This window comes from Halichoeres trimaculatus, unplaced genomic scaffold (genome assembly GCF_033239565.1).
Source record: "Halichoeres trimaculatus isolate MK-OKI-2021-1 unplaced genomic scaffold, fHalTri1.1 fHalTri1_scaffold_3, whole genome shotgun sequence".
Lineage (NCBI taxonomy): Eukaryota > Metazoa > Chordata > Actinopteri > Labriformes > Labridae > Halichoeres > Halichoeres trimaculatus.
In genome coordinates, this window is record NW_027437181.1 from 8,445,430 (window position 1) to 8,468,914 (window position 23,485).

General features: G+C 41.8%; 1 protein-coding gene and 1 non-coding gene across 2 annotated transcripts in view; one reads left to right on the forward strand and one right to left on the reverse strand.

Annotated features, from left to right (window-relative positions):
• Window positions 1-23,485, forward strand: part of LOC141787532 (nuclear receptor ROR-alpha A-like) — a 94,751-nt gene that overhangs the window by 19,381 nt on the left and 51,885 nt on the right. The window lies entirely within an intron of this gene.
• trnav-uac (transfer RNA valine (anticodon UAC)) lies at window positions 22,373-22,445 on the reverse strand. Its single transcript has one exon. It is a non-coding gene; the product is annotated as a tRNA-Val (tRNA).

Consider the following 23,485-nt stretch of genomic DNA (forward strand, 5'->3'; position numbering starts at 1 on the left):
ACCCGACATGCAGCCTCGCTAAATGATTGATAGCACAAAGTGAAAACAACCTATGGCGCTCGTGTTCAAAGGACAGAGAGGAAGTTTTGTCCTCAGGTGACAGAACGTCTTTATTTAGAGTGAGGTAAAGCTCAGATAATGAGTTTAAGTCCCCAACACGGAGGCTTACAGGAGGAATCTGGTTTTGGGGGGAAAAAAATAGGGATGATTATTAACGTCTTGGACAAACTGAAGGTGAGTGAAGAGAAGATTGAGTCAACAGGGAGAAAAAGTGTCAGGTAGAGCCAGTTGATAGCAAATCATCAGACTGAAGTATCTGTTTACAATACACATTTTTTAAAAACCTGCGTGTTAAATCAGAGTGTTTTTTCAATTAAGATGAAGTTTCATGCAGGGCTGTCACAATATTCCAAAAAACATACTTTTTAAAAATTAATGCCACTAAAAAAAAATAAGCGTCCAGTCAAAGAAGACGTAAATCTTTTAAACATCAACTATGAAACCAAAAAAAGACAAAGAAAAAGCAGCTAACAGCTTACCGATACATATATTTTTTTCAAGGGTATGTGGGGTGTTTCTTTGTGACCTCGAAAAGGTTTCCCCTTTGGATAAACTCCTGATCGTAATTCACACTTTAAAATTAGATTATCAGCACCTATGGATGGGTACCTTTCACATTTGAAACGATGTGGTACCAATGCCCGGTACTCAATGGTACCAATTTTTGGTGTTTTTTTGTGGTTATTTAGTAAAAAATCTATAAATTTGTTTAATAATAAAATACATATTTTTTTCAATTAAATATATGTATTCTTCAGTGCATAACCTTGCAATGCTGTGTTCATGTCCAGCATGAAAAACTCTTCCACTCCTTCACAGTCACAAAGATGCATTTAGGTACCTAAACATGGTACCTTTTGATTTTACGTGAATCAGTACTTGTACTTTTGACAGAAGTTCATCGGTACCCACTAAAGTATCTAATTCGGTACTCATCCCTATCACCCACCAGTAAAGGTTATTTCTTGAAGGTATTTCTCAGCTGCTGCACAGCAAGAAGGTCATCGGTTCAAATCCCCACCTCGGCCGGTGGGCCTTTCTGTGTCGAGTTTGAGTTTCCCTGTGCATGCATGGGTTCTCTCCGGCTTCCTCCCACAGTCCAAAAACAGGTTAATTGGTCACTCGAAATTGTCTGTAGGTGTGAGTGTGTGAGTGAATGGTTGTCTGTATCTATGTGTCCTGCGATTGACTGGTGACCAGTATAGGGTGTACCCCGCCTCTCGCCCAATGACAGCTGGGATAAGCTCCAGCCACCCGTGACCCTGAACAGGGTGAGTGGTTTAGAAAATGGATGGATGGATGGATATTACTCAGCTTCCTGATCGAGTCGTGCAGAATTGCATTAATTCATAGCACTTCTAAGTCTCTATGACAACACCAAGCTATTTGACAGAGTTTAGCATCGAGAAGAGAGATCCCTGTTTTTCTCGACTGAAAACGATTTCTGTGATTAATTTTGTCATGGTGGTGGACACAGGAGCCTAACTGTCAGACAGAAAAAGGACAGAAGAGCAGACGAAAGCTAAACAGGAGAGTGATAAAGCACAAACTAAAGACTAAAACACGAGCCAAACTGTTTGTGCTAATGTTCATTCCAACATGCAGCAGTTATTCTACAATGGTCTGTTCAAACTTGAGAGTCTATCAATACAATTAAGAGTTAGGTTACATTAGCTCTGCTTGGTGAGGTTGGAGTTCATAGATGAGCGCTGGTAGGATACACATTCACACAGGTAATGGACACCTCTCAGGTGTAAGAAGGCACTTTAGGGAACTTCAGCGGGCTTTAGCCAGCTCCTCTTTGTTGTCAACAATTTGGCCACAAGGGGGAGCAACTGCACCCCCCTGCCCCCCTTCTGTGCACACCACTGAAATGCAGTCAACATGCGGATTGGGATCACAGATGCATCTAGTGTATTTTACGGATAAGGCGAATGTCAGCAACATGTGTGGTTCAGATCTGCTTCTGAGTGAAAATACGTGTTAAAGTGCACTCCTTAATTACAATATGTGCTATAGTGCCCTCTTGGCGGCCAAAGCTTGTGCTAAAGTAGAATCAACTGTACCAGAAGGCTGTAAGGATACAGACAACTGGTATGCATACAGCATGCTAATTTATGTGTTAATCTTTCTGACAAGTTCAGTTTGAATTAGTTAATTGATTTTATAAAGGGGTGATTGTTTGACAGCTGTGTGACAAATGAAGCTCCTGTGGGGCTCTTCACTGGATCAGCAGAGTAGAAGAAGGGATGCATTAAAAATAAAACACGCATCAAGCTTTCTCCAACTTTTAGCATTTGCTTCAAACCAACACAAAAATCTGTTGCAAAGTGAACTGGACCTTTTTGATGTCATGTCCCACAGTGGGTGAAAATTAAGGCGTACTGTCTTTTTTTTTTTTTTTTTTTGTTAGTGTTTTCAACTTCCAGGACTTTACTGATCTACTACATGTTCTAGAGACTAAAGCAAACCTTTGAAGGTCTGGTAGGGTCCACGTCTCTCCAGGTCACGGCTGTTTTGGCTCTAAATAGCGAGAGTTTACAATAATGGGCAGGTGGTCATGTTACTTCTGTTGATTTTTTGATATGGATGAAAGGAGGAAGCCTCTGATTGATGAAGTTACAACTTAATGAAGCTGCATTGGAGAAGCTAAAGTGACTGATGCATTCACAGGCTGCAGGAAACTAGAGCGCCTGAGGTGAGAAAGCTGCAAAACTCTGACACAGGATGTCTGAAACAACCTGTAAGCAGCCAAAACCCAGAGTGTAATATTCCCTGAGGCAGACACACCACTATATCAGTGATGTGACACACACACACACAGAGACACACACACACACACACAGAGTCCAGTGTATAGCGTTATCTCACAGCCACATGTGTGAGTGGGAGGTTGGCGTTTCCAAACCCATTTAAATTTCACTATCAGGCGTTATAGCTTATCATTCTCAGCGCAGCCGGAAACATTTTCTATACGTTGTTTATTTATGGATAATTAGACAAAGTTGTTTGGTCTCATGTCAGAAAACCTTAAAGCGTGTCATCACGCTGCGGAGGAGCGAGGAGATGCTTGTTTACATAAACGTTTGGACATTTCAGAAACTCAAACCTGTGCCCGTCCTCGTTAATATTCCCGCCGCGGCCCGCTGCTCCGTCACCTTTCCCTCCTTCTCAAATTAAACTCAGATTGGCTGCTCAGCTCCTGCTTGGAGAAGTAAATTAACTTCAGGAAATTGAATTTTTTAGTCTGAATATTTTTGTCCCATTGGTTGATGACTCACGGAGTGTGTGGATGGAGGTGTGGGCGTTTTTAGATTAGCCCTAAAATATCTGTTTTTATTGCACCGCAGTAATTTTCCTCACTATTTGTTTCCTAACTTGGAAACCCTCTTCTTTGCTACAGGGCATTTCTTACGCCCTGAACTGGAAACAAACATTTTTTACCTCCTAATAAGGTGTTGCCTTCCTCCCCTCATGAAGGAAACTTTTCTTTCCCCCGTACATCATGAAGCTCCTTCCTCTTTTGAAATTCTTCCCTCGTCACTGCTTCTGAAAACTTTCTCTTTCTTCCTCATGAAACAAACAGCTCCTTTCTTCTTTGTCCCATTACAGATAACAACCTGCTCCCTCGTTCAGAACAACCAGACTTCTAACACGGATTCTATGGCTCTAAAAAAATTCACCAAATATCACACACGGAGGACGAGGTGGTGTTTGAACTTGTCACATCTCACTCTGCAGTTATTGATCATGTTGTATAACAACCTGCTGTTATATCACTGCTTCTCTAACTTCAACCAGATTCTTTCCCCCTCGTGTAATGTTCATTACGGCAAGATTTCTGTGTTGGAGCCACCTCGGCATGTCCATCAAAAGTTCAGATTTAAAGCTCCTGTAAGTACAAGAATAGAGCATGAAATAAGCATCTTAAAGAAGCTGTGAGGAGCTTGAAAGTGATCTTGAAAACGTCTCTCCTCTAGAAAATTGCCTGATTATGATCAACACTTTAAAATTAGATTATCAGCGCCAATGTGGGTTATTTCGAAATGCTACTTTGTAGTTTTCTCGTAGCTTCTAGATTCGGTCAAGCAAGACCTGACTGGTTTACGGCATGTCTAAGTCTCTATGACTCTTTGGTGGAAACTGGAGCCTAACTGTCAGACAGAAAAAGGACAGAAGAGCAGAAGACAGCTGAACAGGAGAGTGATACAGCCCAAGCTAAAGGCTAACACAGAGGCTAAACTGTTCATTCCAACCCACATGCAGCAGTTATTCTGCAGTGGTCTGTTCAACTTGAGAGTCCATCAATAAAATGAAGAGTGAGGTTACGTTAGCTCTGCGTGGTAGATGAATGCTGGCAGGACATAACCAGGATTCACTAACGTTACATATCACCAACACATATCATGGCATCAGGCTGTGAGTGCCACATATGGACAGCTACTTAACTACTGTACAAGCTGACAGTCTGCTTGTTGTTGTTAGCCCACAGATACGTTGTAGCACCAGGCTGCTATCAGCGCCACATGTAGCCGGCTACTGATGTACGGTACTACCTTTGAATGTTTGCTTATTGTCATGCTTACCTTGCTTACCTTACCTTGTCATGTTGTATCCAGTAAAAAGTTGTCTTGAACACAGTAAATTTGTTCCAAAACAAACACACACCTAGCTAAAGTCGCATCTTCATGACAGTGTGCGTGAGACACTGGGCCAGAAGGTGGTGTTGCGGTCCAGTTAAAACAGATCCTCCTCATAGCATCTTAAAAAACTGTTCTGATTTTACCTACAAATAAAATCAGTAAAAAAAAAAAAAAAAGTCACTCCTGCAGTGTGCATAAAGTTTTTCGTCCTAACAACTTTTATTGTTATTATTACCACAATGTTTTTATTTGACCAAATCAATGAGATGGGAATGAATCAACAAAAATGGAAATGGTACCCAACCCCTCCAATGAACAAATAAAAGGTCATCAGGACCATAGTAGGACCTCCTAATATAACTTGCAGACCTAAACTTTATGCTTTACCCAAAGCAAATAGACCTTTAATAAAAAAACTACTGTAAGAGAAGAGAAAACAACCACCTTAAAAAAAAAACAAAAACAAGGCACCTCAGGCTTGATACTTAAGGGGAGAACCCAAAAACAAATGGCAGATCATAAAACAGTTCAACTGTCTAATAATAGCCTCCACATCTCAGTCTATCTATCCATTATTTTGGACATTGACATCCCCATCCCTTTCCTACAAGACCCACTCAATATATCATTCAATAATCTGAAGTCCAACAAGGACTGACTCCCGTCCCATTTCTAATAACCCAATAGTCATTGTGAGCAAGTAAATCAAAAAAGATATGTTGGAGAGATTCAGCAACTTGGATTTCAACACCAAAACTTTGCAGATCCAAGATCCAATATGTCTTTGAAGAGAGATAAGTTATACTCCATCCATCAAAAGGCAAAGAGTTGAAGAGACTAATACAGAATCAAGCTAAAGGCCTGTTTCCACCAAGTGGTCTGGTATGGATCAATACAGTCTGGAACGGGTTGGATTGGTAAAGTCTGATCCAGTTTGCATTTCTACAGCCAACAGTGGCCTTGGTGGGGGGCATGTAAGCCCCCCAATGCTGATAGCTGCGTAATAGTGTGGCACCATAGCAGCACAACACAGTGTCCCCGGCCAATAAAGACAACAAAGAAGTAAAATGCAACCGTTTTGTTTTGACAGAAGTTTCATTCTGTTTGGTGACGCCATTTTCCAAACAAAAGGAAACTTATCTCCATGATTACCATGGTTGGTCATTTGGGAACCTGCCCTGGTTTAAGTTGAAGGGAAAGTCTCAAAATGTGTGCTGTACCAAGAGAAACTGATTGGTGCTGGTGGAAACGGGGCTGAAGAGAACATGCCAACACAGGCTGAGATTTAGTCAAGGGATGAGAAGAATTCAAAAACCCAAGATCTCGCTGTATGAGAAAGCTGGAAACTGATATCTAGACCTTTGACTTCGTATTTGATGATTTTCTGAGATAGAGAGCTCTCAGTATTCAATGGAGCACAAGGATGACTGCTTTTCTGAGCACGCGGAAGCCATGACCAGAGCTCTTATCTGGTTTTGTCACTGGATTGTCATTGTATTGGCCCGACAACCATTAAACTGTCCTGAATACACTATCAGATAAAATCCCCATCTCTGCCTCCGTGTGCCGTTATTAGACATCAGAAGAAAGCATCTCCCACCGTCACTGAATGATTTGATAAGGCGGCTGAAACCAGATATTTCAGGCCAACACACGCACACACACACACAGACACACGCCCGCACCGAGTCATGATCAGCGGGTTATGTAAGTTAATGTGTGTGACAGTGTGGGTTTGATTCATCAACCTTTCTTTCACCTCCTGACAGCGAGTTGGATGGGGCATCACCTCTCACCTCCTCAGTCTGCTGGGAGCAGATGGAGGAGACGCTGTGTTCCCTGTTCCTCCTCAAACCCACCAAGGAGACGAAAAACACTCCGTCCTCTTTAGACCAGGGTTACTCTACCCTGCAGGCTTCATTTACAGCTTCTTATACTCTTATAAATGTACATGAAGCCGTCACCGTATTCATGAGGCATGGGAGTATAGATGTGAAGTAAATAGAACTGTTCTGCATCATTGATGAGTTTTTAAGACCAACAGTTGAATCTTTTATTATAGCCTGAGCATGATGGGATGCTCGTGATTATTTTCATCACTCATTAACTTCCTTTGAAGTCAAACAGTACGAGAGCAACACGTCATCACTGCAGACAGAATCTGCTCTACGCTTTGCATTTCAATGGATACTTACAGCTGTTTCCATATAGCCAGGCCTGAATGAAGCTAACATATGGCAGAGGTTGCTGATGGAGGCTGGTGGTCTGATGTGTATGAAGACTTGATTTCTTGCTGCATATGACCTATCCTGCACACGAAGACTTTAACATCAATATCCAACACTAATATCTGGAAGGTATTGACTGTTTGCTCTAAAGTAGCTAGAACAACATTTTTTTGCCTTTTCTTCTCTCAATTTCTGGATTTCAGCCTTGTGTTGTTTCTGTCGTCTTCAGATTCCTCTGATGGGATTTATCGATGTTGTTTGTCAGACAGAGGTTTACATGTGTTTTCTTTTTTTTCACTCCTCCGTTGCTCGTTTTGTATTTTTCATTTCATTTTGGCCGTAGCTGAACAGAAACGCTGCTCCTCTTTGATTGGTCTTTGACAGTTCGCCGCTGCAGAGGCATACGCTCGGTACGCCGTGTTCAGGCTCCTGATGGAGCTTTGTGCTGCGGGTCTGATGAAACCTTGATGTAACACGAAGCCTCAGAGCTGTTTGTAGAGGAGACACAGATATACAACACAGAGTCCGCGTTCAGGAGGAATGATTCAACAATAGATTCTGTCCCTCGGTGTGTGATGGTTGTCTCTGTTTCACAGCTGAGGAAGACGAATCAAGCTGAGGGTGAAATTTGGACATGATTCAAACTCAAAGAAGGTATCAAGAAAGTGAGTTTTAAAACATAACACCTTTTTTTTTTTTTGACACAAAGACTTCCTTTATGTTTATTTTCTTCTGAACAGAGGAAACATTTTCAAACGTCCTGGTCCTGGTCCTGTAGTGTCCCAGAGCATCTCTGATATTTGTAACTGATGATCCTTCCACTCTCTTTTCTCAGCTTGAAGCTCTCTTTCTTCTTCTCTGTCCTTCACACATTGATTTTTTTACACTCCTGAGTCTCCTGATAGATGGAGCCTGTTTGAACCTGCAGGTGTGTGTGTGTGTGAGAATGTGTGCTTACAGTGTGTTGCAGCACATGTGGGGACATATTGTTGACTCACACTACAAAATGAGAAATGTATTAAAACCTGTTTTCTTTTTTTCTCTTTGTTCCAGGATGTTCTTTTTCTCTCTCGTAGACATTTCACCAGCTTTGACTCGCCTCAAACTCTTTGCTGATTATAAAAAGTTAATATTTATTATTTAGTAAATAGTTATAATATACCCAAATAGTTATAAATAGTTAATAGTCTTGCTGCAGCATTTTGGATCAATTACAAATGTCTTAAGAAGATTCATTGAAATTAGTGATGATGGAATTTCTATAGTTGAGCCAGGAGGAACTAAATGCATGAACCAGCATTTTTAATGCTCTATGAGGGGCCGTTTACACAACATCAGGTTTAGGATGAAACACAATAGTTTTGTTGCGTTTTGGCCTCATGTTCACATGGAAACGGTGTTTTATCCAACCTAAAATGCAAACTCGCGAAAACGGCCCCACTGTGGATTCTTTCTGAAACGCTGCAGACACCGTTGCCATGTAAACAGCAAGCTGGCGTTTTTTAGTGGAAATGTTGACGTCACGCTCCGCTTTGCAAAAGCCCATACAACAGTACGAGAGTGTTCTGCTTGTGTTGCTCAGTCAGCTGAATCTTCTGACTTTCTTTCAACAAAATGTGCATCTGTAGCTCTACTTCTACGTTTAGAAGTAGTACTTCTATCTTGCTTCTGGACAAGATAGTTATAGTGCCAACTACAGGCCTGGCATACTTACCACAGCTTTTTCAGTCCCACTGCATTTCCATGTAAACGCAGACTTTTTTTTTCCCTGTTTTTTACTGCATTTTAGCATTTTTGGGTGAAACATCGTGTAAATGGGGCCTGAGAGACAAGGAACCTAAGTTTTGCAATCTCCTCGTAACGGAACAATGTGAAGGAGTTAAGGATTTGATATTCTGAAAGAGCATTCTGTGATCAAAAATGACATCAAGATTTCTGAGGTCAGTTTTCCCTGGGTTGTGAAGGGACCTGATGGAAGTAGCAACCCCCGTTTCACTGCTTTTAGAAGCAGTAATAACAGCTTCTGTTTTCTCTGAGTTCCTCTGAGAAAGCTGTCTTTCATCCATTCCTGTATGGCTATCAGACAGGTGAGACAGTCGGACAGTTTGTCAGTGTTATTTGGCAGAGTAAAAGTTAGGGGTATCCCTGAAACGGTCGGATCACATAGCCAAGTGGAGCACATTTAGAGACAGTAACATGGTGGACACTGGGATGTCGTTGAAAGGATGTGTTGGATCAATGTCTTCCACAGCACTGATTCTGGTTTTAAAAGAAGGAACAGAAACAGTTGAACCAGATGTGTTTTACTGTTGTTGCTCACATTAAGACCATGACACTCGTAAAAAAAAGTTTATTTTTTCATGTCAGCGGGCTGGACTTTCTATCTCTGCTGTATTTTCACAGTTAGTTTACCTTTATCCCTCCCCTGTCTCTGTTCCTGGGAAGTGTAACATTAACTCTGTTATCTGCTCTTAAACAAGGCGCCTCTTCATGAAAGCTGCTGACTGTGAGTTTTGTTACTGTTGAGAATTTCCTTCCAGGCATTTCTTCAGATTCTTAGAAAATTCATCAGAAGTGATCTCATGTGTTCGATGTGACCTTAGACTGTGAAAGTAACCTGACTCATGCAGACAGATGCAGACATTTAAGTACTGATGGAGTGAGCAGGACGTTGCAACAGGAAGGGAGGTGGATGCAAACTGGAAACAGCTTTTTTTACTTCTTCATAAATCTGGATCGTTGGCGTGCAGCCCCAGTTTTGATCAGTAATTCTGATGCTGATTAACTCATCCCAGCCTTACTCTAGCTCTTCTAATCTCCACCTCCTTGTTTTAAGTATTTGAACTAAAAATTTGACTCCACTCTTCTCTTTCTTTTTCTTCAAAGTCTCTTTTTTCTGGTGTGTTAAATAACCAGAGTCCTCACTTTACACCAGCCCCCCTCCTGTTAGAAGGAGACCCTGCTGTCTCCCTCATGTACCCCCCGCAGCTGCAGAACAAACGGCGCCCTCGTTCATTAGCAGTCTGCATGTCTCCTGCAGGCCCAGCTCCATCCTGAGCTGAGGATGAGGAGCAGAGCAGGAGTTCATCAGTCTGTTTGGGACCTCCTGCTGGCTGCACGCACGCAGCTGCAGCTCTGTGCGTTAAATATTACAAACTGTGTGGGTTTTTTCCTGTTAACCAACGTCAGCACAGAGGAATGTGAGCAGAAAGAGAAACAAACTACAGCAGAGAGAAAAGCTCCAAGCTTTACTCCACTTCATGTAAAAATTACTGAATGAGTGAGTTTGGAATAAGGACTCAGCTGGTCCCAAGTAATCTGATCAGATTATGGCTCTCAGACTAAATCACATCTTCAAAAAGTGAGATCAGGTAATCTCATTTTCTGTTTATGTTGCTTAAAATGTGTAAGTAGGATTGGAAAGACTTTAATCCCCAAAAATCTGGATTACAGTTGCTGGATTTCAATCTAAGGAGTCTTTTTGACTGCCTGAACTTTCCCCTGAGAATTAGGAGAAACATTTTTGAGGGACGACATGCTCTTCAATGGGAGGAGTTCGGGTCTAGTTCAGTTCTGGGGGAATTGATCTACTCCTTAAAATGGCCCTGCTTGGAGGGTTGTACTTTCCAGAGGTCCGGGTACTTAATCTCCCATCCCTGCCATCCATAATAAGCAGACTCCCAGCTGTGATGGACTTGGTTTAGTACCTCCTAAACAATGGTCTTCTCTAAGCCTGATAGTGTGAATGTGACCCTGTGAACTGGAGACCTTCAGCTGAATGTGTCAGTGGATATCCATTTACAACAGCTGTTCAACACAGAAGAAGTCCTGGGGAATGATCCTAGTTTAGTTTGATATACACATTTATACATGTCATAATCTCCTCATCAAATCAGTATTTAATGATGATCTACAGCTGTTTGAGAAGGATGCATCCCACTCAAAATCCTCTTCCTCAATCAATGGGATCCTTTTGAAGCTCCAACACACTCCACCTCTGCCGTCCTTATGCTTTTAGCCCTTTGCACACCAGAGGCATATTTTTTTTAACAAATATTTAGCATGTTATTTAATTTTTTTGAACCTATTTTTTAAATGCAAGTTTTCACACCAGCAACATTATTTCGCTGAGCAAAACAGTGGCTTTTATTGTTTCGGACCAAGGTCGATTTTTCCAAAGTTTTGCTTGCAACAAGTGCACATCTGACCAATCAAAATGCTTGTTGTCACACGTCACATAAAACATTCAACATGGTAGACTGCTTGAATGTGTTCATGTTCCAGCACCCAGTTCTTTACAAAAAAGACATAAAAAGTATAAAGACAACGTTTGAAAGGGGGTTTGCTCCTGATTTGCATAGACGGGCACATAAAAATTTACCTTCAAATTTTTGGCTGTTCCGTGCAGTTTATTCGTGTCACCGTTGGTGTGCAAAGGCCTTTGGATGGGGGAGATTGACCAGTGTTTCTTTGGAATGTTTCACTGGGAACTCCAGGTGTATTCATACCTATATCTTTTGCTTTGTTCAGATTCAGGCGCAAAAATTATACAATTATTGCAGTTGTCACTTGACTCATTTGTGTTGATATGGCAGAAGTCTCTTGTGGTCTAAAGTTGTAAAAAAAATAAAAAAAAAAGCCACATGCTTTTCATTGGTCAGAAATCCTACTCGGAAGGCAGGGGAGTTTCCCCCATCTTCCACGGGAAAGAAAAGCAGCCACAGAGCATCAGCAGTGTGTGTGGCTAGTTTGTGTTATAACGTTCATCTGGCTAACAGTGCCTACTGTATCATCATGAACGTAAGCTCACATTTCATTTTGCTCATATTTTTTTGAGTTCTTCCACCTCCTCCTCTTCCTCTGCTGCTGTTGCCGTTTCTCTACTACTTCTTCTGATGTTTTTTCAACTGAACGATTGGGCCGGGCCACCCTAATTTGGCGATTTTGACCCGCTTCTTTTGACTCGCATCCGAGTTTGATTGATGTGTTCACATAAACCCCCAAAAAAACAGACTTTAGTGAAAGGGTACTCACTGTTTCAGAACAACTGCCCCAAACGAGCCAGGTGTAAATACATCCTTAAAACCCCTGGACCTCTCTTAAGGCAAGAAGGAGGAACCAGAGACAGGTTCACAAGGTCCGCACTGGGGGGTCAGGATGAGATTGTCAAAGAGGAGCACTGGTTCTTGTTCCTGATGGTCAGGTTTGCTTTTGTAGCTCATTAAAAGAGCCGAATTTAACTGTCATGCAAGGGGTTAAAAGTTACTGTGAGGATCTTACAGTTCTCATGGAGTCTGGCGCCTCCTGTGGCCAAAGTATGCATCGTGAAGCTCCTACTGAGAGCACTTTTGGTCCTGATTAGGTAAACTGCATCAGTGTTGAAGGGTCGATCTGGAGTTTTAGATTTTTAGTCCTAATCCAGAGTACTTAATCTCGGATCTTCTGATTGGACACCTTGAATATGACATCATGCCCTGCTCTGATTGGCTTTCTGCTGCTGGTTTACTGCGTTTAACCTTGAGCAGCATCTCACATGGTTCCCCTCTGCCTGACCCTTTCTCTCTCTCTCACACACACACACACACACACACACACACACACACACACACACACACACACACACACACACACACACACACACACACACAGACCCTCCGGTTGCTGGAGAGGTGAACCTGATATGACGGAGGTTAACAGAAAATATCAAAGTCACTCAGAGTTCAGAGAGAAAAATTGACACCTGAGGTAAAAGACAACTTTAGATCTTGTGTGTGTGTGTGTGTGTGTGTGTGTGTGTGTGTGTGTGTGTGTGTGTGTGTATAGCTACAGTGCAATTATGCTAGCAGAGAGAAGATGTGTTTCCTCTAAGATTCAAAGTTTCAGGCCAAAGCGGTCTTGTTTAGAGTCATGTAAATGTGAAAAGATTATGTTTTACAGCTGTAAGTGAAGCCTTTGTTGCTTTTTCTGTTTGTGCTTGCCCCAGATGATTTTATTTTAGTGTCCATTTATCTCCAGTGGATATAAATTTCACCAAGTTTGTTCAGTAAAGTGAAAAATATCCTCAGAAAGAACACTTTATTTTTTTTTTTCTATTTTTTTTTTTTTTTTAATAGTTCAGTCCAAACTCCATTGGTTTAAAATGAGAGTCCACTTCTGTATGTGTAGGATTGTGTGTGTTTGTGTGTGTGTGAGATAGATTCAGCGCACAGCCTCAGGTAATAATAGCCATGATGGATTCTCAGCTGGCCCGCGGAGCTGCAACACGGACCAGGATGATAAAGATGTTCAGGAGCTTCTGCTGCTGCTGCTCCGCTCGGACTCCGAGGGGCCCAGGAGTCCAGGAAGATATTAATGACAGCCTGCAACACCATTGGTCATCTGCTAACAATCCTTATTTTAGGGCAGGAGCATCTATCTGCTCCCAATTAAAGAGAGGAGGAGAGCAGCTATTAACCAGACATAACATTGTCATGTGAGTTTGGTTATTAATAGCAGTGTGACTGGAATCACGTCAGCTTTAATGAGTCAAATCTACACTTAGATATGTGTTTTCTTTTAATGGGAAAGCCTAAATGAATACACCTGCATCTTTCGGTGTGTGTAATTTGTCAGGGAAGGTGGAAGTCAGAGGCAGCTCTGCAGGTGAGAGGGGTTGAAATATATCTCGCTAAAGGTGATCAGAGTGTGTGTAAGAGATGTAGCTCAACAGTCAAAGTATGGTTTATAGATTTTGCTAAGAAAGCTTTACTCCAGTGGTGTGCACCGGAAGGGGGGTAGGGGGGCTGTGGCCCAGTTGTTGAACAACACACGCTACAGTGCCCTCTTGATTCAAAGCTTGTGCTCGCCTCTTAGGAGCCAAAACACACACCTAAGTGACCTCTCAGGAGCCAACATGTATACAGTGTCATCTAGGGAGCCAATTCACACACTTTAGTGCCCTCCTGGGAACCAAAACATGTATAAAGTTCCTCTAGGGAGCCAAAATAAGTGCCTTCTTGGGAGCCAAAATGTGTGTTGAAGTGCCCTTCTAGTTGGAAAAACACACTCAACTGCCCCTGTGTGGCAAAAATGTGTGCTTGTGTGCTTTGCTCCATCATTTTAAAACATACCCGTAGAGACAAACATCACAATGCACTAACAACCCTTTAAATGGTTTGGTGTTATATAGGCCGGTCACGATAATCAATAAATCGATTAACCGAACGATAAATAAAAACGTCCTCGGTAAGTTTGCCAGCCTCGATAAACTGACATGTGCGTGTTTGTTTTCCTCCTCTCTTTCGACCAAAGAGGCTGAATGAGAAGATGGCTCACTACGTCTGTCTTTCCTAACATCGGGGTGCATAGGGTCTATCGCTGATTTTAGCAGATTTATAGCGGAGTGAGTATCTGTCAAAAATGCGATCTTTGGCATCTTTTGCGAAGGGGCTGCTAGCGCGTACACACAGAGAGAGCTGAAGCGAGCGTCCTGAGGGGTAAGGAAGAAACACACGCTAATATGAGTGATGGCACGAAAGATACGGTTCTTAAGCCGCCTGCCACAGTCCCAGTGTGGGAATATTTTGTTTTTTTATCAGAATGAACAAAGTGTGAGCTCATGAACACCAACGAGCTGATGTGCCGCATTTGTTTGAAAATAGTGGCGACGAAGAAGAACAGGAGGTGCAGCGGAGCCTTGTTCTTTGACAATCCGCTCTTACTGAGGCTTTTGGTCTGCAAAGTAAGTAGAAGTAAAAGCGCCAAATGGTGGGCACTCAAAGACAGCTACATTGCCAAAGAAATGCAGCCCTTCAATACGGTTGAAAGCCAGAAATGTTCAAAATGTTTGACAGACAGTACGGATTGACTGGGAAAAAGTACATTTTACAGACAATTCAGGAACTGTATAAACTCCCTATTATTTAGGCTATAGCCTTTATTGTTGTCTTTTTTTTAGGGTCCTCGGCCTGAGCAGAGGGCACCTTCTAGCAAGAGCTATTTTTTTTTGGAGTTTCGTTTTTTTCTTTAGAGACAGGGTCTATGTTTTATTGTTTTTGATTAGTATTAATTATTTTCATTGACATGTATATTTTTCTAAAAGAGAGTCCATTTCATTTTCATTGTATTTTTTTCTCTTTCTTGTTTGTTAAATTTATTCTATTTTTTGTTTAATTTATTTTATTTAAAAGATCCTGACCTTTTAATTACAGTTAAATACTCTTAAGAAATTAACGTTTCTTGCTTTTGATATGGTGTACTCATTTTATTATCCCATTTATCATAATTACATCAATGAAAAAATGAAAAAAAAAAAATAATAATATTGACAATAATATCGTTTATCTGCAATAATATTTTGGAAAATTATCGTCTAGCAAAATTTGTTATCGTGACAGGCCTAGTTTGATAGCAGCAGTATTGAGAGTGAAATGCTAACTAATAATGGATTGTGTCTGGGTAATGCAACAAGAATTGTGCATTGTGTCCCTGCTATCTGCTCCGTCTCAAGTTCTTATTTAAAAAGAACACCCCTCTCATGATAGTTGATCACAAAACAGCCACAAAGTTGTGCAGCTTCATGCAGTTTAATCTGTTTGTGATTGAGATGAGTCGTTAGTGTCTCCACTCAGGCTGCACAGAGCTGAGCTCAACTTAAGTGTAAATTAGAATTAAATTCTTTTTGTCTATTTTTTTCAAGAAAATAAACTGAAAGTAAAGTTTAGATAAGATAACAAATACTATTTTTCCAGTGTTCAGATACTTTATTAAATATGTGATTAAATATATTATTATATCAGTGTTCAGGGCCCGTATGCATGACAAGTCATTAGTGAGCACAAAGTGACTGTTTATACTTACGACGGAAAAAAAAAAGATTAGCGGTATGCATGAGCCAGGTTAACAGCCAAAAAGGCATTAAATTTAACGGAGGTAAACCCCACCATTACAGGCGCTAATGACAGGATTACAGTGCCTCTTGTTTAAAGGCAGACATCGCAAAATGAGTGACTGTTTGAGATGAAATATGTAAAGACACTTGACAATCCTTTGGAAAGGTGGCAATGTGTATCCATACAGCAAATTTAGATTTAGGAGACATAACATTTCTTCAGTGAACAGGTGAGATAGGTCAGTAATCTCAAACCGGCGAGGCTCACTGGTGCCAGTTAACATGTTTGGTTTGCTCTCTGTTTTTATACATCTGAGTCCTTCCAAGATGTGTGTGGTGAAATATTGGAGTTCATCACCTGCTGTAACAGTTTTTTGTTGAGATACTAGGGCATTGCTGCGGCGCTCGTTTAGCAAAGCAGCTTTCATTTTGCTCATTTTATTTTGGAGGTTTTCTACTGTGCGCTCGGAAACACCACAGACATTACTCTGTTCAAGCTTGCCAAATTTTCTCTTTCACTTTGTTTACCTGATTGACTCACTCATAACAGCTGCCTGTGTATTCCTTGTAATAAAATCTCTATTTCTTCTGCTGAAAAATGTTTTTCTTGGTCTTTTCTCAGTCACACCGTTACCACTCACCAGGTTTATTGCTGTATATGGGTGGTCAACATGCACAGTTTGAATTTGTTTGAAGGTGTTTTCCCAAATTATGATGTAATCTGCACCTGTGTCTCTTTCATGGTGTCATTAGTCAACTGTCCAATTATTTGCAGTCGTGCATGCAGCTAACACTGCAGCCAAACAGGCCTTTCCATGACTGAACGTTCGGACTAATGGTCCCATTTGTTTAATGACTGAATATGCATACGGGCCCAGGACACTTGGTTTAACACAGAAATGCATCTTACAGTTAACTTTATCATACATTCATACATTTTATTACCTAGGAACATAAACGACACCAATGGAATGGCCTTTGTTTTTAAGCTACAATTCCTCTCATTACATTACTTTTAATTTAATACTGACCTTTTACTTGTTTGTTCAGAAACACTCCTCTTCTACTTAAAGCACAGCTCCACTCCAGCGACAGACCGTAAGAGTTCATCTTTTTTCCACTCTTACACCATGAGCTGTTAGAGGAGTTGTTTGATTTTCTTCAGAAGTTATATTAAATGGATAAAAAGGTTTGAAATATAGTTATCCTCCTCCATTTCTCTGTCTTGAATGCATAAATGTTTAGAAATGATCTTATAAAAGCTTTAATGGACTCTGAGAGCAGAGAGCTTCAGAAACAGTCATGTCTCTCATTTTGCTGTGCAGAGATGTTCTGAGTCATTTGTTGGTGCAGCAGTGGAAACCTTAAGCTTTTTTTTTTTCTCTCGTTGCTTGTGAGCGTTGCAGCCTGCAGCCTCTGCTGGGCGGCAGAGATATTTCAGATGTTGCTCGACGCTCCGGTGGGACACACGAGGCGGCCTCTCTCTGTCTCTGCTGTCCTGATTTTAGCTCCTGTATGTCTGCTGTGATTTATTCGGCCTCTCTGCTGCTGCTGCTGCTCAGGTGAGAGTCGCTGCAGCAACACGATGAATGAACACTGTCACACCTGCTCACTCCCTCAAACAAACAGCTTATTTAGGGGTGCTGGGACTGTCTGTTTCCCTCTTTAAATGTTTTCATGAAGGTTGAACAATGCAAGTAGCTCATACAACCAAACTTATAATCCTTTTTGATCTTTATTCAGTCCCTCTGGTCCCCCTGTTGTATCTTTACATGATTGACAGCTAAGACAAAAATTCTCTATCTTTCTCACCTCAACCTCTGCCAGAAACACATTGTTTTAGCTGCCGTCTCTTTAAGGCTCCCTGCTCTTCAAACCCCACTTCTTCTGATTGGCCAGCCCCTGTTGGAAGGCAGAGCTATGTACAGACATTGGGATCTCAAGAAGATCTCAGGCTTATTCCAAAATGAAGCATTTTGATCATTTATGGACAGATTTAGTTTGAACATTCGGTGTTTTTCTGTATGGGAATGCAGAATAACCAGCTTTAATGCTCCATCCATTCAGACGAAGGTCTTTCTGGACTCAAATTGAGCTCCCAAACTCCCAGTGTTGCTGCTGCAGAGCGCTTTTTTCCCCACCTAGCAGCGTAGTAAGGAAACATGAGGTGTCGGTGAGGAGGTAACTGTATTAAACTCACACCTTTATTCACTTTCACCTCCAAGGCGAATAAAAACATCCTTATTACCTCCCTCTCATTCCTCTCCTGTCCTGCCTCTCACAGTCTCAGACTTTCCTCTTTCACCACTTTCCTCCCAAACCTCAATTCAGCGTTTATTTTGGTCGCCCCGCGGCAAGGATACGGATAAAAGGATTAAGTTATCATCTACCAGTTTAAACTCAGCCTGACGGCCCCCCTGAAAATTGACAAGATGGATGCTGGGGAAGCTCCATTCAATACACATTAAAATCATTTCCCCCATTTATTACATGGTGGAGGTGGGAGGTGGGGGGGCTGCTGCGTGATGCCTGAGGAGTTGAGAACGGCACGATAGAAGACAAATCTGAAGCAGGGAACGTTTGAGCAGTATGAGCAGGCAGAATGTCACAGGAAAGTGTATTTAGGGATGATTGATTGACCAAATTAAAACAGTGACTCTTAAAGGGTCAAACAGCTTTGATATGAAACTGGTAGAGACCAAACCAGAGTTAAAGAGTGAGATGCTCTGTCTTAACAGCTGTGTCAGATGAAAAGCAGAAGCTGAATGTGTCAGGATGGTTTTCTGTGGATTGATTTGACATAACGTGGGATCAGCTAACCTCTGGTGTTGCTTATGAACGTGAGAGTTAATTGCTGTCATCAAAGGGGGGTTGCTGAAGGAGATAAGCTAGGTGATAAATGCTAATAAACATTATCCCTTCCTGTATCTGTGTGGGTTTAGCTGTGAGTAAAATGCCAATACATTTGGCACCTGTAAGGCCTGGTAGCTAGGTCATGCATGAGGTTACCCGCAAAAAGCTGAAATATTATCGAGTGATTTTGTCTTATTTTAAATAACAGTTGTCTTGTTATACTTGATATGAACCACATTCAACTGGTTATTCCCGAAAAATGTCATGTTTTTAGTTATTTAAAGACAAAAATGAGGTCTAAATTGCTTGTAACAAGTAAAAAAAATCTGACAATGCAACAAGAAAAATGTGCTCAAAAATTTGCTTGGAACAGAGCGTGGCTCTTTGTTACAAAGCCCAATCAAGCTTTGTTTTAGAGGAGTTTGTGTGCGATTCTTGCACTAGGGATGGAACACAAATCCACGGTTAAATTCTTAACACGGTTTTGAAAATCACTGTTTTCTGTTTAATTCGATGTACATTGTTGTTTTTAACACCTTTATTTTTACCGTATACCCTAATTACCCACTTTTAACAGATTTTTTGTCAAATCTGTCATGTATAGTCATGAAAATCTGCAATAATGAGGCTGTTTTCCATTTCAAACATCATTACAGCTAAATGAAACATTGCCAGTTTCAACATGCCAACTCCTCTGACAGGAAAGTCTCTATTGGCTGTCCCAGAAGTCATTAAAAGCCACTTAATGACGCTGCTGTCAAATTTGCATCATCATCTATTTGCATGTAATTGTCATGGACTCTGTAGGAGAGAGAAATAACGTGGGAGAGACAGAAAGCAAGTAAAACACAACCTCATAAATATGTTTAGAAGTACAAATTAACTTTCTTCTGTCCATTCTTGTTTTTTTTTTGTCTAAGGCCACGTTTCCACCAAGCAGTCTGGTTCAGCTCAGTATGGTTTGGCACAGTTTTGGTACACTTCAGCCTGATCCACAGCAAACTGTGCCCTCTCGTGGTAGGCGGCGTTTAAGCCGGATGCCGAAAGCCGCAGCTGTTAAACAATGTCATGACGCCATAGCAGCGCGACACAGTGTACCCCGCTAATAAATCCATTGAAGGTGAAAAACGCGACATAGTAAACAAAGAGCATAGATGGAAGACATGCAGCATTTCATCCTCTCTGTGATTGGCATGTAGCTCTTTGATACAAAGTGCAATCAAGCTTTGTTTCAGAGAAGACTGTGTGCCACCAGAAGAAATGCAGCCACTGTCACAGGGTAAGTGACGATTTTTTTGACCTATCAACGGTCTGCAGTGTTGTAGCTCCACCTTCCAAGAGTGGATTGATTCAGTCTAGCAACCACACAAAAGGGACCCAAATAGTGGGACATCTCGTCTTGGTTATTTGGGGATCTGTCCCAGGATAAGTCAGTGGAAATGCCACAAAATCCGCACCGTACCGAGACGAACCAAACCAGTCTGCTTGGCGCCTTGGATATCAACCCTCCTCCTTAATCTGGGCTGGGGACCAGCAAAAGTGACCATAAGCAGACACACACTTGCGTGATTTCATCTGCTGTGAGTGAGGACTGTCGCAGTGTTTCGGATTGGGGAGGGACTTACGATAGCTCACGCTGCCTATTCAGACGATCAAAACACGCTTTAACCTCAGATTCTCAAAAGTCCAGAAAAGTCGCAAGAATTGTTGTCTTTAAAACAAACTTACCAGGGGGGTCTGAGGTCTAATCCAAAGTGCTCCCAGACAGCAGAACGACTCAATGCCTGTAACTCTGTCTTCTGTTCGTCATGTACACAACATCTACGCCTCCCCACACAACTGTTCTGCTGTGTCTTTTGCCTCTTGTCACGCATGCATATGACTGGAGCTACATATTTCCTTCAAACTGGGCTGTAGAAAATAGAAAAAAGAAAAACACAAACCAAACAAAGCACATGCTCATAAACCATCCCATCCCTTTTAAACACAGACACATTAGTGAACAGTGATTCTCAGGTTGCATCATTTTTCATATTTTGCAAGCTTATTATTTTTTCTCAGCATATGGGTTCATTGTGAGGACTGATTGTGTGTGTTTATGAAATTACTGATGTTAGTAAACAAATGAGCTTCAGTACACAAACAAATAAACACACAAATACACACACATGGCAGTCTCAGCAGCGGTAGTGAAGCTGCAGCCCCTCACCAACACCCACCCTGTTCCCAGCAGATGTCAGTGTTACATAATGACTCTCTGATATAACACACACACACGCACACACACACACACACACACACACACACACACACACACACACACACACAGACACAGAGTCAGCGTGTGTTCAGTGGCACAAACAGATGAGGACACAGAGCGTGGTTTCTGGCTGCCAGATCACCTGAAAACCTGAAGGAAGGAAACAGACCATTTGCTGTTGAATTAGTGACACTAGAAGACAAGAATTTCTGATGCCACAGAGGCTGTTATGATCATTTTACTGAACAAAGAAAATAAGATTTATTTAAGAAAGGAAAGGAATGTTACTCAGGGTTACTGTACCACTCAGAGACGTGCTCCTGTTGTGGCGTAGGTTCCCCTGGAGCAATGACCGTAAAGACAAAATTCAGGCAGCTAATCACCACAAAGCCTCATTATCATAGCATCCACACCCTCTCAGATCACTGCATTCATAATGGGGTATGAAACCAAGTGGCTGCAGATCATCCACAAAGTCGGAATTTGTGAATCTTTAGCAACTAAGGCCCCATTTACACGACGCTGAAAACGGTCGATTCCGCAAACATTTCGTTGCGTTTTGGCCTTCCGTTTAGACGAGACCACGTTGCGTTTTCAGTGAAAACGCAAACTTTTGAAAACGCTCCCCAGAGTGGAAAGATCTGAATCCGCTCCTCCATCCAGCTTCGTGTAAACACAGAGCGGAGCGTCTCAGGGTGAAACGCTGACGTCACCGCATGCGCACTCGCAGTTTCAGGTGAAGGCTCCGCGCTCAGCCACATTTCCAGTTGAGCCAGTAGTTGGCGGTAATGCGCGTTATGGTTGGATTGCCGACCGTCTCACACAACAAAAAGAAAAAGAAAGAACAGAAGAGGAGACTTCTCCTCCCGGAGTCGTATGAACGCGGATCGTTTTCACGCCGTCCTCATGTAAAGGCGGGTGGCTTTTGAAAACGCAGAGGAAGAATCGTTGCGGGAGTCTCCGTGTAAACGGGGCCTAAGTGAAAACCTTGCTCCAAAGACATGTAGGACAAAACTTTGAAAAGGTGTAAACACAAGGCAGCATTAAGATTATATTTACCAGATCACAAGAGGTGGTGAATACAAGGTTCAGGTTAGCATAATGAGATCAAATTTGGTGGAAAAAAAAAACAAACCCAGCAAGGTCACAGAGATGTGTTATGTCATTCACAGTTTCACAGTTGGTGTATCTCTGGTCCTTTAGCATCTTGTCTGTCTGCAAAACAGAACAGCAGTTAGTGCAAAGATAACACAGACACATACACGCACTTTACTGTTTTGGAGCTGTTTATCCCTGAGGCCTTCACAGAAACACACAGATTTTGTCAGTTTTGCTCACACACCTCTAGCACCTTCAATTTGTCCCTGTTCAGTCCTCGAGAGGCAAGTTTGATTTCTTGCTTGAGTAAAGTTTGAGTTAACGCAACATTTTTCTACCCGCATAATCTTTAAATGTCAGATGGTTTCACTGGGGGTTGAACCCAGGACCTTCTGCGTGTAAAGCAGACGTGATGACCACTACACTACGAAACCTCTGTGAGCTTGAGTGGTTAAAAGTCACCTTCAACGAGTGCATCCCTACAAGAGCGACTGCTACTGTTGAGTTTTAAAATATACATTGAAAAATATTTTTAATTTCAGAAAAAAACACATTTGAATAAAGTTTACGCTCAATTCAAACTGGTCCAAGAGCTAATGACTGATAGCTTTCCACAAGTAATGAAACTGGTTCCACAGGGGGGTTGAATAAAGGACCTCCTGCATGTTAAGCAGACATGTTTAACACCACACAATGGAATCCATTGTGATTGTTTTTGACTTTGGTAAAAAGGTATGGTCCACCTGGGCCCTGTTCTACGAGGCAAGTTCAGCCTAGCGAGATAGCCTTAAAGCTACCTCGCTGAACTGAGCGCAGTAGCCGGCGGTCTCGCTACACGGTTTTACGACGCTGGTCATCAACCTCATAAGTGGATCCAGCTAGGCAATGAGCGCGTGCACACATATAAGGCGAAGCCCGCTGCATCTGACCAATCGCGAACGTGGAGCAGTCAGGAGCATCGGAGCAGGCTGGAGAGAGAAGGACCGCATACTTCACACAGGAGGAGCGGGAGGTGATCATGAGGAAGTATGATGAGGTGAAACATATAATTAACGTTAAAGCAACACCGTTGCCACTGCTAAAGCACGGAAGGAGTGCTGGCAGAAAATTGCTGACAGTCTAAATGCGTAAGTGTAGTGCAAAAAAAATCTTTTGTGCCATTGTCATCCTGAAATAGCACTGTTCACCATGCACATCTACTGTAACATGCAACATACCTAATTTATTTCTTAGATTAATTTATTCATTTGTTCATTCCTATCGTGTTTACATTTTTTGTGTGATATGTAGTCCACATGAGCCCTACATGAATTCCTGTCACAATTTTAATACGGGCAATAAAATATTGTCATGGAACAGAAGTGTTGGCATTGAAGATCTTATTACGGCAACGAGAGTTCTTCATTTCCTTTAACTACCTGTAGAAAGTGTCATGTAGTACCAACCCCTCCCTGGAAAACCGGTAACTTTCATA